This window comes from Sciurus carolinensis, chromosome 1 (genome assembly GCF_902686445.1).
Source record: "Sciurus carolinensis chromosome 1, mSciCar1.2, whole genome shotgun sequence".
NCBI lineage: Eukaryota > Metazoa > Chordata > Mammalia > Rodentia > Sciuridae > Sciurus > Sciurus carolinensis.
In genome coordinates this window covers 132,803,649-132,818,537 of record NC_062213.1, presented here as the reverse complement: position 1 = coordinate 132,818,537, position 14,889 = coordinate 132,803,649, and the positions used below count along the sequence as shown (strand labels likewise).

Genomic DNA, 14,889 nt, shown 5'->3' with positions numbered 1-14,889 from the left:
CATCCATTTACAAGTAAATGCCATCATTTCATTCTTCTTTAAGACTGAGTAATATTCCATTGTATATATGTACCACACTTTCTTTTCCAGTTATCTGTTGAAGGGCATTTAGGTTGATTCCATAGTTTAGCTATTGTGAATTTAGCTGCTATAAACACTGATGTGGCTATGTCATTGTAGTATGCTGATTTTAAGTCCTTTGGGTATAAACCGAGGAGTGGGATAAGTGGGTCAAATGGTGGTTCCATTGCAAATTTTCTAAGGAATCTCCATACTGTTTTCCACAGTGGTTGCACCTATTTGCAGTTTCACCAGCAATGTATTACTGGGCCTTTTGCCCCTACATCCTTGACAATGTCTACTGTTGCTTGTATTCTTCATGATTGCCATTCTGACTGGACTGAGATGGAATCTCAGTGTAACTCTGATTTGCATTTCTCTAATTGCTAGAGATGGTGAACATTTTTTCATGTTTGTTGATCAATTGTGTTTCTTCTTCTATGAAGTGTCTGTTCAGTTCCTTAGCCCATTCATTGATGGGTTATTTGTTTGTTTTGTTTTTTGTTTTTTTGTTTTTGGTGTTAAGTTTTTGAGTTGTTTATATATCCTGAAGATTAGTGCTCTATCTGAGATGTATGTGGTAAAATTTTTCTCCCATTCTGTAGACTCTCTCTTTATGTTCTCTCAGCAAAGAGGAAGCTTTTTAGTTTTAATCCATCCCATTTATTCTTACTTTTACTTATTATGCTTTAGGAGTCTTGTTAAGGAAGTCAGGTCCTAATCCGACATGATGAAGATTTGGGCCTACTTTTTCTCCTGTTAGGTGCAGAGTCTCTGTTCTAAGTCTTTGATCTACTTTGAGTTGATTTTTGTGCAGATGAGAGAGAGAGGTTTAATTTCATTTTGTTACATATGAATTTCCAGTTTTCCCAGCATCATTTGTTGAATAGGCTATTTTTTCTTCAATATATGTTTTTGACGCCTTTGTCTAGTGTGAGATAACTGTATTTATGTAGGTTTGTCTCTGTGTCTTCTGTTTTGTACAGTTGGTCTTCGTGTCTATTTTGGTGCTAGTATCATGCTGTTTTTGTTACTATTGGTCATAGTATAGTTTAAGGTCTGGTATTGTGAGGCCTCCTGTTTTACTCTTCTTGTTAAGGATTGCTTTGGCTATTCTGGGTCTCTTATTTTTTATTTATTTATTTATTTTTAATGGGCATTGTTTAAAAAGTTATCAATGAACCTTTATTTTATATTTGCTTATTTATATTTGGTGCTGAGAATCAAACCCAGCACCTCACACATGCTAGGCACACACTCCACCACTAAGCTACAACCCCAGCCCTGAGTCTCTTATTTTTCCAAATGAATTTCATGATTGCTTTTTCTAGTTCTATGAATAATGTGATTGGGGTTTTAATAGGAGTTGCATTCACTCTGTATAACACTTTTGTTTCATATGATTGCTTTGTCTAGAGTTTCAAGGACTGTGTTGAATAGAAGTGGTGAAAGAGGGTATCCCTGTCTTGTTCAAGCTTATAGAAGGAATACTTCCAATTTTTCTCCATTTATAATGATGTTGGCCTTGGGTTTAGCATATATGGCTTTTACAAGGTTGAAGTATATTCCTTCTATCCCTAGTTTTTTTTTTTAGTGTTTTGAAAATGGGAGGTGCCATATTTTTTCACATGCTTTTTCTGCATCTATTGATATAATCATATGATTAAGTCTATTGATGTGGTGAATTACATTTTTTAAAATTTTTGTATGTTGAGCCAACCTTGCATCCCTGGGATAAACCCCACTTGATTGTGCTGCACTATCTTTTTAATGTTTTTGTATTCAGTTTGCCAGAATTTTATTGAGAATTTTTGCATGTATGTTTATCAGGGATATTGGTCTGAAGTTTTCTTTCTTGATGTGTCTTTGTCTGTTTTTGGTATCAGTGTGATACTAGCTTCATAGAATGAGTTTAAAAGGGCTCCCTACTTTTATATTATTTGGACTAATTTGAGGATTATTGGTGTTAATTCTTCTTTGACGGTCTGGTAAAATTTGGCTGAGAATCTGTCCAGTCCTGGTCTTTTCATGGTTGGTAGGCTTTTGATGGCATCTTCTATTTAATTGCTTGAAATTGATCTGTTTAAATAGTATATGACCTCCTGATTCAATTTGGTCAGATCATATGTCTCTAGAAATTTGTTGATGTCTTCAAGATTTTCTATTTTATTTGAGTATAAATTTTCAAAATAGTTTAATTATCTTCTATATTTCAGTAGTGCCTATCATATTTCCTTTTATCACAAATATTAGTAATTTGAGTTTTCTCTCTTTTTCTGTTCATTAGTGTAGCTAAGGGTTTGTCAATTTTATTTTTTCAAAGAATCAACTTTTTCTTTTGTCAATTTTTTCAATTGTTTCTTCTGTTTCAATTTCATTGATTTCAGCTCTGATTTTAATTATTTCCTGTTTTTACTGCTTTTGATGATGATTTGTTCTTCTTTTTCTAGGACGTTGAGATGTAATGTTGGGTCATTTATTTTGTTGACTTTTTATTCTTTTAATATATGAGCTCAATGCAATATACTTTTCCTCTTACACTGCCTTCATAGTGTACCAGAGATTTTGATATGTTGTATCAGTGTTCTCATTTACCTCTAAGAATTTTTTTTATTTCCTCCCTGATTTCTTCTGCTATCCATTCATCATTCATTAGTATGCTGTATAGTCTCCATGTGTTGAAGTAGCTTCTATTTTTTATTTTATCATGGATTTCTGGTTTCATTTCATTATGACCTGATAGAATGAAGGGTAGTATTTCTATTTTTTTTTTTTTTTTTTTTGTATTTGCTGAGGGTTATTTTGTGGCATAACATGGTCTATTTTAGAAAAGGATCCATGTGCTGCTGAGAAGAAAGTGCATTTGCTTGATGAGCAATGAAATATTCTATTTATGTTATTTATATCCATTGAGTCTCAATCATCGATTATATTATTTAGTTCTATAGTTTCTTTGTTTAGTTTTTGTTTGGAATATCTATCCAGTTGTAGAGAGATGTCTTAAGTTCACCCAGTATTATTGTGTTGTGGTTTATTTGATTCTTGAAATCAAGAAGGTTTTGTTTGGTGTACATAGATGAGCCATTGTTTGGGGTGTATGTATTTATGATTGTTATGTCTTGTAGATATATGATTCCCTTAAGCAGTGTGAAATGACCTTCTTTATTCCTTCTGACTAATTTTGGTTTGAAGTCCACTTTGTCTGATATGAGAATAGAAACCCCTGCTTTTTTACTCCATCCTTGTGGGTGATATGTTTTTTTCTAACCTTTCGCCTTCAGTCTGTGGATATCTTTTCCTAGGAGGTGAGTCTCTTGAAGACAGAATATTGTTGCTTTTTTTTTTTTTTTTTTTTAATCCATTCTGCCATTCTGTCTTTTGATTGATGAGTTTAGGCCATTTACAGTAAGGGTTATTATTGAGATATGATTTGTATTTACCAGTCATTTTGGTTTATTTTTGGTTTACAGCTTGACTTCGTTTCACCTTTGATTGACCTTTCCTTTAGTGTAGTTACTCCCTTTGCTGTTTTTTTTGTTGTTGTTGTTGTTGTTGTTGTTGTTTTTTCATTTCCTCCTCATGGAGTATTTTGCTAAGAATGTTTGGTAGTGCAGGCTTTCTAGTTGTGAATTCTTTTGTTTATCATGGAAGGTTTTTATTTATTCTTCAAATCTGAAGGCTCATTTTGCTGGATATAAAATTCTTGGCATCCATTTTCTTTCAGAGCTTGATATATATTATTGCAGGATCTCCTGGTGTTGAGGGTCTGAGTTGAAAACTCAGCTGAAGTCTGAATTGGTTTCCCCCATATGCAATTTGATTTTTTTTCCTCTTGCAGCCTTTAAAATTCTATCCTTATTCTATGCGAGTCATTCTCATTATAATGTGCCTTGGTGTGGGTCTGCTGTAATTTTGTACATTTGGGGTCCTATAAGCCTCCTGTAGTTGATTTTCCATTTCATTCTTTAAATTTGGGAAATTTTCTGATATGTCATTGAACAGATTGTGCATTCCTTTGGTTTATATCTCCACACCTTTATCTATTCTGATAAACATTAAATTTGGTCTTTTCATGTTAGCCCATGTTTCTTGGAAGTTCTATTCATGGTTTCTTCCCACTCATTGTAGCTGGTCCCTTCTGTCCCCACACACTTCAGGACTCTCTGAGCTGGAGAGAGCATGGTTTTCTCCAGTTTCTTCAACCTGTGCTCCCTGTCCCCCCAGAACTGCCCCTAATCTCCAGCTTTTCCCAGACTGGCCCCTGCAAACCTAGCTGCAATCTGATGGACTTGGGCTTCAGCTTCTCCAGGCTCTGCCTTGCTGCAGTCCAAAGATCTCAGTGCCCTTTCAACTTGCAGAGAGACCATCAGGGATGCACTCACACAAAGGAGAGACCCTGCAAAGAGGAAGCCAGATGGCAACCACTAGCACACTGAGCTAAAGACCTCAGGTGCAACCAGACCTGCAGATACCCCAATATCTCCAGGCCCTGGCAATATCCTGTGGGTACTTTGACAGTGGTCTTCCAGGTAGCAGCAGGCAGCAGGTGATCCACTGGCAGAATGCAGATGATCTGTAGATAACAGCAAGTGATCAGCAGGTGGATGTCAGGTGGTAGGCAATGGATAGGTGAAAGGTGGGCAATGGGCAGGCAACAGGCAGGCAAATGGGCAAATGGTGGATGATAGGCAGCAGTCAGCAACTGATCTGTGTTCAGAAGGCAGGTGGTATGCAATCAGAGAGAGGGCAATCAAGGTGGATGAATGGGGAGTAAACAGCACGGGATTGGTGGGCAGCAAAGACTGCCTCCCAGAGAAACACTATTTCCTCTGCTTGAATCCTGAGTCACTGAATAACAAGGAATGCAGCCTTCTTCTAGTTTACCATGTTGGATCTCCATTTAAGTATTTTTCTAATGAAATTTAATAAATAGTTTATGTGAGTAGTCATCATTATTGGGGCTATCAATCGAATTTCAAATTTTATATAATTTACTCATAGTTGTTTGTAAAGTATTATTAAAGCACTTGTGAAATGCTTTACATTTTGGATTTTTAATTCTGTGTAAGAAATAGAGAAAGGGTGGCTGAAAGCTGACCGTAAGGTATTTTCATAATTTTTTGTTCATTATCCTTGGTGACCTGTGCACTATCCATTAACTCCAAACTGCATTGTTTTTCTCTTTTTGTTGTGTGTCAGGGGAGGGTGAATTTCTCAGACTCCATTATAGGTGCACATAAGTGTTTGTTAGTTTCTAACTGGAAAATATGAACTTCATTAATTTAAAAGACAGTCCTGTTAATTTCTCTGTGGAAGTAGGGAAGGGAACTTCTAAAAGTTAAGACATCCTTCCATAGTTAACATTCTTTCAGTCACGACTTGTTCACCAGGGATGGTGGTGGAGGACCTGTCTTGATAGATTGCAGATTCTGTCTGTTTTGGGTCTATTTAGACCTATTCACTGTCAGCTGCTGACCAGGCAGAGGTGTACTTTAATCCTTTCTCTTCACACCCCGTATAACGACCCAGGCAGATTTCCCTGTCGCTATTCATTTCAAATGAATCCATTTGGTAATGACATTTCCTCTAACACAGGACAAACGCCTGTGCTCCGGAACTTTCATTCTTAAAGGTGTTCTAAGCAAGTGGGAAGCTGTACGTTGAGTGGGTACCCAAAGAATTCATTGACCAAAACAAAATACTGCTTACAGACAGGCAAAAGCACCGAAAACCTCTAATTCCCATCTACAGATTTAATTGTAAGACAAATGCAAATTCAGATGCAACTGCATACCCAAATGAATCCATGGAAGGCAAAACACAAGACAACTGAAGACTTCTCTGGATGTTGTCAGAAGATAATTTTCAAAACGTTAAATATGGCTCAAACAAATGTAGAGTGAATACATCAAAGATTTATTTAACTCATAAATGAGGGAGCCAGCAGTATGACAAAACTGATACAAACAAGATTCATGGAATTATTTTTTTAAAGAATGTTAAGAATAACATTGTTAGGTTAGATGTAAACCAGCAAATGTATTCCAAAGGAATAAAAGTCATAATGTGTTGGATTTTCTTTTCTACTGGACAAAAATATACAAGTCTGGAATTTAACCAGAATTAATCAGCAAGTCAAAAAAGGGCATATTTTCCTAAATAATCTTTGGGTGGCCCAGTTAAATAATTATTCAGTATTACATTGAAAGCATATACTCTTCTCCCTTTGCCATATTACAAGTTTTTTAGACTTTTTAAAACAATACATTACTGGCTTATCCTGAACCTTATTTTTAAAATCTTTGTTTGTTTCTTGGTAATGCAATAGACATTTGTATTATGTCAGATATGTCCCTAGCTATGGAAGTCCTCAAACTTAAAACATGGGCCAGAAATTTTGGGTCTACACATCATTTCTGTACTTAGGCTACCCATGTATTTAAAAACATCCTAAAAATTACTTTAAAAAATTCTATTTCCACATGAGGGACAGAATTCTGTTTTAACCCCAATGTCAATTTTAACCAATTATTAGGACCCAAACAACTCTCCAGATTCCTAACTTAGGAGGCAAGTAATCTTAAGCCCATCAGAGTGGGAGCACTTTCAAATGACTTTTAGACTGACATTTAAGTGCTCAAACTGCCATATCTCAGCAAAAAAGGCAGAATCAGGAAGAGAACTACCATGAATCTCAGTAGCATGCATGGTGAAGCACCTTGAGCCAGAGACTGCTAACAGCTCTGCTTCTCTTCAGGTTAGCAAGTCTCTATGGGACTTCTAAGAATGACTAGAATGAGCACTGACAAATTGTGGCCCATGTGGTTTGAGTCTGAAAACTGATTTTGTATGGTTGACTTGTTAATATTGGTATTTGCATTTTTACATTTTTTAAAATTTTTTATCTTTTACAGACTGCATTTTGATTCATTGTACACAAATGTGGTACATCATTTCATTTCTATGGTTGTACCCAATGTAGATTCATATCATTCGTGTAATCATACATGTACATAGGGTAACGATGTCTGTCTCATTTGCATTTTTACTTTTTTTTTATTTTATTGTAAACAAATGGGATACATGTTGTTTCTCTGTTTGTATATGGCGTAAAGGCATACCATTTGTGTAATCATAAATTTACATAGAGTAATGCTGTTTGATTCATTTTGTTATTTTTTTCCCTTCCCCCCCACCCCTCCCACCCCTCTTTTCCCTCTATACAGTCCTTCCTTCCTCCATTCTTGCCCCCCTCCCTAACCCTAACTCTAACCCTAACACTAACCCCTCCCACATTTTTACATTTTTAAGGGTAGTTTTTTTACATTTTTAAGGGTACCTTTATAGGATGAAGTTACTCATCTCTGCATTTAAAAGGAAATAAAAAAAGAAAACTCATTTGTTAATATGTGTCAAAGTGACAACAAACTTGATGTAAGGGGTAAGTTCTTTGATAGCTAATTCAAAGATTTGTGTGCTCTCTATTATTTATTTAGTTAGTTAGTTCTGGAAATTGAACCCAGGACCTTGCACATACTAAGTACACACTGTTCCACTCAGCTACATTCCCGGCCCTAAAGATTTGCTTTTGATAAGAATATTTTATAGCAAAAGAAAATGGATAGAAAATTATTAGATTTGACATCAAAAGAAAATAAAATTTGGTTAAAGGTCACTGAGCTCTTAGTTGACAGTTGGTCGACTATGTAGATGGCAACTAATATCCCAGAATAAGTCTTAGTGTTATTAAAGTTCATGGGAATCAATTTCTTAAGCAATTTTATTAGGAATATTAATTTCTTTCTGGGAGGAAGTTGTAAATAACATCACACAGGTTTGGGACTCTTTTTTTTAACAAGTCAATGTTATAGTACATTTTTGAAAGTATACACTGGGATGCAGTTAAAAAAGTAAACTGAATAAATCTTTTTGTTGTCACACTAGTTCTTATAGCTTGTTTAACTTAGGACTACACAAATAGAAAAATGAAAAACTTGGAAAAGAATCAGAAGACCATCACAAAGAGAATAAGGGCACTGGAAACAGACTCTATGTAGAGGAAAAAATGAAAGGAATTGAGCGGTTTCAGCTAATATGAGGAAGTCAAGGAAAAATTTAGTAACTACTTGCAGAAATGAAGGGATCTCCAACTGAGTGCAAAGAGCAGTTGTGGATCTCTTCTGAAAATAGAAGTTTAACCTGACATAAGAATTCCCATGTCAGACATCAAGGAGCCAGCCTTTTCACAAATTTTTACAGAAGCTGAGTCTTTGGAAGAACTAAAAAATAGAACCAAGTTGGAGCTTTCTGCCATGGGTTTAGTGTGGTATTGCCTGCTGGGTTAGCTGGATAGCCCCTTGAAATCAGCCTGGTGCTGATAATTTAAGACACACTGAGTACACACTGCCAGGTCTACTAGTCTTTGAGCAGATTGAAAACAGCCACTTTTCCAGAGGACTTACTCTGTGACAGAAGAGAGAGGGTAAACAAAGGCACAACAATATAGAGTAGCATTATTACTGATCAGGGAAGTATTTGCAAGCATTTCAGAATTTGGAAAGGGACACAATTAAAAATCTGGCTCATAAAGCAAAGATGTGGAAGAGGGAGAGAGATACCCACATTTGAAGGAGGGAGATCCAAGTAGCAGGACAGCAAATAGGAGGATGTGTGGGTATGTGATGGAGGAGCAGCCAGGGCATGGAGATCTGAGTGATGGGGAGAATGGGAATTACTAAGAGAGCATGGTAGGCTCAGGAAGTGTCTTGTCCATGTGTATTTTGATTGAGATGAGGAGCCACTAGAGGGTTCTGAGCAAATGAGAGTCTTAATCTAACTTGTGTTTTGAAAGGATCACTCCGGCTGCAATGTAGAGCTGCTCTTACCAATGGTTTGTCTCAGAGCCTTTGTACTCTTAAATTATTAAAGACTCTGAGAGCTTTATATAGGTTATTTCTGTAGATATTTACTGTATTAGAAATTTTAAACTAATGTCTATTTTAAAATAATAATGAAGCCACTACATATTAATGTAAATAAAATTTTTATGAAAATAACTATTTTTCAAAACAAATGAAGTGAGCAGATAGCAGTGTAAGTTTGTAAATATCTTTTATGTCTGGCATTTGATCTGTTCACTATCACATGTTCTGTAGCTTCTAGAAAACCTCTGTTCACTCACCAGAAAATGAAATTAAAAGGCAAGTAATGTTTCGTATTTTATGAAAATAATTTTGATTTCTCTAATTCCCCAAAGAGGCATACTTCGACACATAGTGGTAGAGAAGATTGTAGGAGGCACAGATGGAAGCATAGAGACTAGTTAGGAACCTGCTGTGTACACCAAATGAGACCTGCTGGTGACTTGGCCTATGTAGTCCAGGTAGTGAGAACCGTTGAGTTTCTGGATGTAGTTTAAGGTTGAGCCAATAGACTTTGCTGACAGAACAGACCTGGATGTGAAAGAAGGAAGTCAAAATTGACTCCAAGATTTTGAACCAAAGGAAATGTAATGGCAGATTTTTCTATTAACTAAAATGTAGAACATTGTGAAAACTGCAGATTTGAGGATGAAGTGAAGAAATTTTGGGTACCTATTTATTTAATTAATTTTGAAATGTCTATTAGAACATCCAGTTGGAAATTATAAGTCAGCACTGGGTATTCAAGTCTGAAATTCAGAAGAGGAACTTTATTTATTTATTTACTTTTATGTATGTATTTATTTTGGTGGTTCTGGGAATTGAACCCAGGGGCACTATACCACTGAACTGCATCCCCAGCCCTTATTTTATTTTATTTTAAAACACGGTCACACTAAATTGCCCAGGCTGATCTCAAACTTTCAATCCTCCTGCCTCAGCCTCCTGAGTAGCTGAGATCACAGGTATGAACCATTTCACCTGGCTAGGGAAGGGGCTTTTCATTGCCTTGGTATAATTTAGTATTTTTTTAAGAACACATAAAAGTAAATTATCTGTGCCCTTCAATGTCTGAAATATTCTATTTATTCTACTCTCAAATTAGAAAGTTAGTCTGGCTAGATATTGACTCCAGATTGACACCTTCTTTCATTAGGAATTTAATAAAAGACTTTTTTACTATCTTCTAGCATTCAATATTGTTGCTGAGAAGTCTAGTGTTGCTCTGTATTTTCTCTGTATATCCCTTTTACCCGACCTAACCCCACTGCCAAAAGCTGTTAGGATCTTCTCTATCCCTAATGTTCTGGACTTCACAGTGGTGTGGGTCTTTATTAATTCATTATGCTGGACATTTCAGTCAGGCATTTTTATATTGAGTCCTATAGTTGGGAAAATTTTATTTCACTCTTTCCTTGATAATTTCTCCATTAATTTTCTTTTACTTTAGAAAATTTCTGTTTTTCAAATATTGGATGTAGAATCCATATTTCTAGTTTCTCTCCCACATATTTATTCTACTTAAGATTAGTTTTGTCAAAATTAAAATCTAACCCATAGTTTGATTGTTTGATTTTTAATTTCTAAGCTTTTTCTGATGTGTTTATGAATACAATACCAACTACTAGCTTGCTGCAAATATTAGAGTTTGGAGGTTTTAAAGTGTGAACTCCTGCTGTCTACTTTTGTAGTTTTCCCTAACTTTTGATTCATCCGTGTGTTCATTTGTTCCTTTGATGGTGTATTTTTTTTCTATTTATATCTTTCAGGTTGGAGGCATTCCCCCAAATACATAGGCATCTATACCTGGGTCTTTATCTATCTCAGTCCATTTGGTAACAGAATACCACAGTCAACCATTTATAATGAACAAATTTTTTTGCTCACAGTGTGTAGACTGGGAAGTCCATTATCAAGGCATCAACCTCTGGCAGGGGCTTTCACATAGATGAAATCACATAGCAGAAGAGCAAAGAGGGCAAGAGAAAGGGGGTGAGAGAGACAGCAAGCGCACAAGCAAAAGGCAATAGATTCCACCCTCATACATGAATTAATACCTTAAACACCTCCTAGAAGTTCCACCTCTCTTTTTTCATTTGCACACCATCTATTCAACAAAGGATTAGTATCTATAATATATAAATAACATAATGTTTACAAAGTCATAGCCATATAGGAAGAAGAGTGTTAGTATTCTATTATACAGAAGTTTGCTATTATTATATGATATTATTATATGATTCGAAATAGAAGTTTGTACTCAACATAAACAAATGACAAATGCTTGAGATGATGGATAAATTAGCATTCTCAGATCATCAACATGCAATGTATACATGTACTAAACATCACACTGTATCCCATAAAGTTGCACAATTATTATTAATAAATAGCAATATATATACACACATACATACATGCTTTTTTTAAATCTGAAGTACAAGTTCCATCTCCTAATACGGCTTTCATAACAATTATATTTGAACACAAGTTCTGGAGGAGATAAAAATTCATTTGGGAGTTCTGTGTGAATTGTGGGACTTGTGTGGCTTCATAGCAGAGTGATCAAGTCATGATCTCCTGGTTTTATGACACCCACATGGATGCCATTACTCTAGGAATATGACCCTTGACATCTCATTGCTTTCCAAAATCAACCCTAAGTCATCTTTATCTTCATGCAACACACAAGTATATGTATATGTATGTGTATGAAAATGTTTTGACTGGACATTTATATAGGTGACTTTGTTTTCTAAATGCAGAAGTACCAGGGCAGGAGGACTCATGTAATATATTACAGTTAGAAGTGGAGTTGGGTTTTGATCTTGGACTTCTGTCAAATCTCTCTTCAGCTAATATTCCTTACACTTTTTCCATCAGTAACTTCCTCGGGAATATTTCAGGAATTTGGGAGTAGAAATGGAAGCATTCTGCTCAAAGGACCAAATTTTATTTTATATCTATATTCTACCTTTAAAAGGCAAGCAAATTTTACATTTTATTCTATATTACTGTTGGTTTTAATACAACAGTTCCTTTAATCAAAAAATCTTTGAGTAAAGTCAATACCAGGAAAATACACCCTGTGCATCCTATGGCCTTGGTCTCTTCCTCCACCACTTGAATGCATTTGCCTGTCCTAGCATGGGAAGCCCAGCCCATGTGACTAAGAGTTAGGCTGTGATGTCAAATGCTATCTGAGGGACTCTTCACCTCTTCTCACCATGCACAGTCACACACACAGTGACTTAAGCAAGAAAGGACATTGTATCTTTCCCTTTCATAATAATCATATGACGTCAAGGACTTGATTTCCTGTGTCTTACTTTTCCACCATTTCTAACACATATCCCTCACTTGTCTGATAGAAGATGGTTAATACTGAGGTTATATCCCATCTAAGAAGAGGGTAGGAGGGCATGTGGACAACTTCCTTTTCTTTAAACACACAACTCAGCATTGCATCCATCTTTTCTGTTTATCTTCCACTGACTAGAATAGAGCCTTATGGCCTTACCTGCCTGCAAGGGGGCTGGAACATGTCCTTACCAATCATTAGGTAAAAAAGGAGGGGCTGGGTATTGGGAGACCACAGACTGTCTCTCCCATCATGATGCTGCATCTTCTAGCAAAGGGCACAAAGAGCACATGAACACAGAAGTAACTAACAGTAAAAATGCAACATGAGGCCTCTTCAGTGACTATTCCGTGAGGTCACATGACTCAGCTTCCGGGAAGCCTTTCTTCAGGAGACCCACAGATTGCTGCTGATTTCCTCAGCCACAGGAGCAGCTTCCTGTAGATCCCAGAAAGACAGCTGTGTTGTGTGGAAACAGTCAGCCTTTCCAAAAGTTCCAACGTCATAGTAGCAGGTCTAACTACCTGTAAGGTGTCGGGTATGATGGGCCCTTGTTCTTAAGGAGCTCTTACAATGTTTTCATTATTGGTCTTAGCTCTGGAGCCTTCCTTAAAACTTTGGGCTATGCACTAGAGATGATAAGTGCTGAGTAAGCTCCAAGAATCACACAGTCTGTGGGAACCTAGGAAAATTGCTCATCTGGGACCTCCAAACTGGTCAGGTTGGGGTTTTGACAGGCACATATGGAGTTGGAGATGGTTAATTTAAAGAAACTGGCCTATCTTAAGAAATAAGGATAAAATTAGTAAATGTTTTAAAGGGGCACCATAATTTGGGGGTACTTATAGGCAGTTTTCATGAGGAACAGATGCAGAAACACAAAGAGTAAACTGGACTTTTCACAATCCAAAAGATTGTCAAGAGAAACAGAGCTGATAATTTCATAAATAAATAATGAGGTCCAAAATTGTATTTACTGCCAGGTATGTTTCTAAGGGTGTATAATTTAAAGAGTTTTAAAACCTGCCCAAGGTCGCCAGCTAGTAGCTATAGAGCTAGATTGCAAATCTAGGTTTTTCTGGCTATAAAATTTACATCATAATCATTGTATTGTATTACATAAAATGGTGAGTAGAGATGACTTATATTTATTTTTATTTTTTAGATTAACGAGGCTGCTTATGACTAAACTTAGAGTTCTGGGAATGCAGATGTTGAATGAAGTAACATATACATACAAGGTAATGAATATTTTTTTATTAGCTTCACTGTTGACATGTATTATTTTGGATGAAGGACTTCATATCACCTTAAATTACAAAATGACAGTAATCATTTCTAGGGAAGAGAATTTGCAAAATTACCTTTCAGTTTTGTATTAAGATCTATTGATGTAACACTGGTGTCCTCAGTGGGAGCACATCACATCTTTATGAATGATCTGCCTAACTGTTGTCATGGGACACGATAGGTCGTGGCCACTGTGGTTTAGAAGATGCTTAATATGATAATGTATTTCTTCAAAGTTTTAGGGAGACCTCTTCTTCAAGAGAAGGCAAAAAAATTTTTAGACCCAAACTGTGGCATGAATGAAGGACTATATCATATTAGAATATTTTATAAGCCAAAACAAGCTGTATGAGGTGAGGCCATAGGGCATATTACTGAGGGTAAGCAGGAGATAGAAAATCTCAGGAAAGCAAGTGTGTGACTGAGAGTACCTTTGCTTTCTCTCAGCTGGACTGAGATTTTCTTTTGAATTGGAATATACCATGCTTTCAAAATGCCCCCTTGTGCCTCATCCAAATGGGAACATAATAGTTCCCTTATATGAGGAAACCACAAATCTTGAAAACACTGGTTTTCCTGGATGTTCTTTGGCCACCCTGCTGTTTGGTTTAACTAACATTTCTGGTAATGGAGTTGCTTGAGACTCAGGATTAGTTTGCTCAGAATTTTTATGCTTCTGCCAGACCCCTTCCTGTTGACATATTCACTGAATCAAAATTACTTGCGTGACATCATAAGCAGTGTTAAGTATAGCATTTGAAAACAGTCTGAGGCTCTGATATGTTAATTAATCTATTTGGGTGTGTTTGCTTGGAAACCTGGAATGAAGCCTGTTTTAAAATATAGTTGTTTGTAGAATATAATCTGAAAAAGACTAAAAAATTCTTAGCCACAGTAGTTTTCAAATGGTCACTGGTGCATATCTCAACATCTCATACCATAAGACATTTTATTCAGTGGCAGTGGAGAAGGTAGCAGAATCAGTGTGTTTTAAAAATATGCATCCTCATTTTTAGAAAGATTGCACCTAAACCCCATCTTTGTTTTGTTTTGTTTGCAGTGCTGGGGATTGAACCCAGGACCTTGCACCCACTAAGGGAAGCACTCTAACACTGAGTTATACCCCTCTGCCAGGAAAATATATATATTATACATATAATATATAATTACTTTTATTAAGTTATTTTTAATTATTTTTTTTACAGACTGCATTTTGATTAATTGTATACAAATTGGGTACATCATTTCATTTCTATG

At 36.1% G+C, this 14,889-nt stretch overlaps 1 protein-coding gene across 1 annotated transcript in view; it reads left to right on the top strand.

Annotated features, from left to right (window-relative positions):
• The window catches only part of Lrrc8c (leucine rich repeat containing 8 VRAC subunit C), a 105,809-nt gene that overhangs the window by 28,438 nt on the left and 62,482 nt on the right, over nt 1–14,889 (top strand). Inside the window, exon 2 of the mRNA XM_047542542.1 lies at nt 13,508–13,583. The gene's annotated coding sequence lies outside the window, so the exon portion shown is untranslated. The remainder of the gene's footprint in view (nt 1–13,507; nt 13,584–14,889) is intronic.